This window comes from Opisthorchis viverrini, assembly GCF_000715545.1.
Source record: "Opisthorchis viverrini unplaced genomic scaffold opera_v5_168, whole genome shotgun sequence".
Classification (NCBI taxonomy): domain Eukaryota; kingdom Metazoa; phylum Platyhelminthes; class Trematoda; order Opisthorchiida; family Opisthorchiidae; genus Opisthorchis; species Opisthorchis viverrini.
This window is the reverse complement of record NW_008751823.1, coordinates 127,930-129,807: the sequence shown is the minus strand read 5'-3', so window position 1 is coordinate 129,807 and position 1,878 is coordinate 127,930. Positions and strand designations below refer to the sequence as shown.

The 1,878-nt window shown below is 47.4% G+C and overlaps 1 protein-coding gene across 1 annotated transcript in view; it reads right to left on the bottom strand.

The window, feature by feature from the left end:
- T265_14261 (hypothetical protein) overlaps nucleotides 1–1,878 on the bottom strand; it is a gene marked incomplete at both ends in the record, with an annotated part of 13,768 nt that overhangs the window by 2,195 nt on the left and 9,695 nt on the right. The window lies entirely within an intron of this gene.

Here is a 1,878-nt window from a genome sequence, read left to right as displayed (position 1 = left end):
TATTTCAATGAAGCCTGATAAGGAAGAGAGAGAAAAGAGATGGAGGGGGGACCTAGGCCTACCCTACGATAAACACTTCATGTGCCTATAACTCCAGCACTCAGTCAGACAACCAGGATAGAAGGTGAAGGACGAAAGCGACGCTCGCATTCCAATACCAAGTTGGTCAATGTTTGTAGTTCTGACCAATACAGTCTCTTGGCGCTCCAGGTTAGAGGTCCATCTACCGAGGCGAGTGTTCTCCGCGCTCCCTTCAGGATGGCGAAAACCGCGAGGTGGACAGCACATGACTTGGTAGAAAGGCGTGAAAGAGACCACGAAGAGTTTGGGTGTTGTCGGTGTTTTGCGACTTCCAGGATGGGGTCCCCCGTGACCCAGTCTGTGCTTGGCTGGAGACGTTGCAAGAAATGGCGGCTAATCGGTCAGTGGCGTTCGTGCTGTCAGTTTCTCTCCAGATTGTCTGATTGAGCGGTTGGTGTAGGAACCTCAGTATGCTTGTAATAGGCCAGCACTAGATCCGCTCCTCATCCACTCTTAGACTTTAAAAGCTGACTCACCCTGTCTCAGAAGTGACGTCGCACGGTTGGTAGCAATGCTGATATGACGATGTTTAGCGTGCCAGCCAACACTGATTTTGCTGTCTTTGATGATGATGACCAGGTTAGGGGTAAGGCTCGAAGCCAAATGGGGCGCAAATCGGCAACGTCATTCTAGCCTTGGAGGTTCTTGTGCTGACTTTGTCACACTACGGTCAGATCCGATGCAACTTCCAAGATGTATGGTGTTCCGCAGATTCCAGTGTCACTCATCCCCTGAGACATCTTCAGGCTGTACTTCGCATCAGCGTGTTAGTCGTACGGCCCCATCTGTTTTCTCTTACCCACCCGAGTGCGTATAATACCCACGAGAATCCGATTGGGGGCAATACGAGGCAGCCGATGTAGTGGGAGATCAGTTGCATTTGGGAACACAAACTCAGTTTTTTGGACAAGACGTCTGAGGCGCTCGACTTAAACGTTTGGCTCAAAAGCCCGATTGCATGGCATGAGTGGTTGGAATCAAACGACCTACGAGGCGTCTCACCAGTAATTGGCTCATATAAACACCACTTACTGTGGTCGTTGGCTTGTGATGAAACGTTTGCAATCAAATTGCCCAGCTCAGCGAACAAGCCAACGACCACCATCTACGATACCTGAGCTACCAACATTTTCCTCTATAGAAAACCACTTACTGTGGCTGGCTTCCGTCACAGAAATGCTACAGACGTGACCAGTGTCTTGTAGTCCCGCCTTTTGTGTAAGGGGAAAATAGTGAACATCAACTTGTGCAGTTCGTATGCAAATTCCCGGTGAGACAAATGCACCTGACAACTCGCGCTCTTTATGTGAGGGTTTGCCGGATCACTAGCATTGGGTCCCAAACAGTTGAAGGAATATTTGATAACTGTTTCGACGTGGTTGCTTTTGGCATTCATGCGCATACTTTATATGCAATGCGATCGGAAAGCGGGAAGGAATCTCTAGTGTCGCAACATTCAGGTGAGGGTTGGCTATCGCGGACCAGTGTCACAAGTTCACCAGGTTAGTTTGCGAGTAAGAGCGAGGAACCCGAAGAAAGCAAATATAAATCTAAAGATGGGGTAAATCAACCCGATCGGAATTGCAATGCTTGGTACGTACGAATATTGGTACTCAATTTGCTTTAGTAGGTCCGTAAATGACTAGAGTGAATTTAATAACTGGTTACACTGATAAAGACTTCCTGATTATTTGTAATGAAGAAAACTGACCGTCCTTCACAGAGAATCACCTGTATGACAACAACTGTGGCTTCCTATAGAGGTGGACTAATTTACGATATATATATATATATATA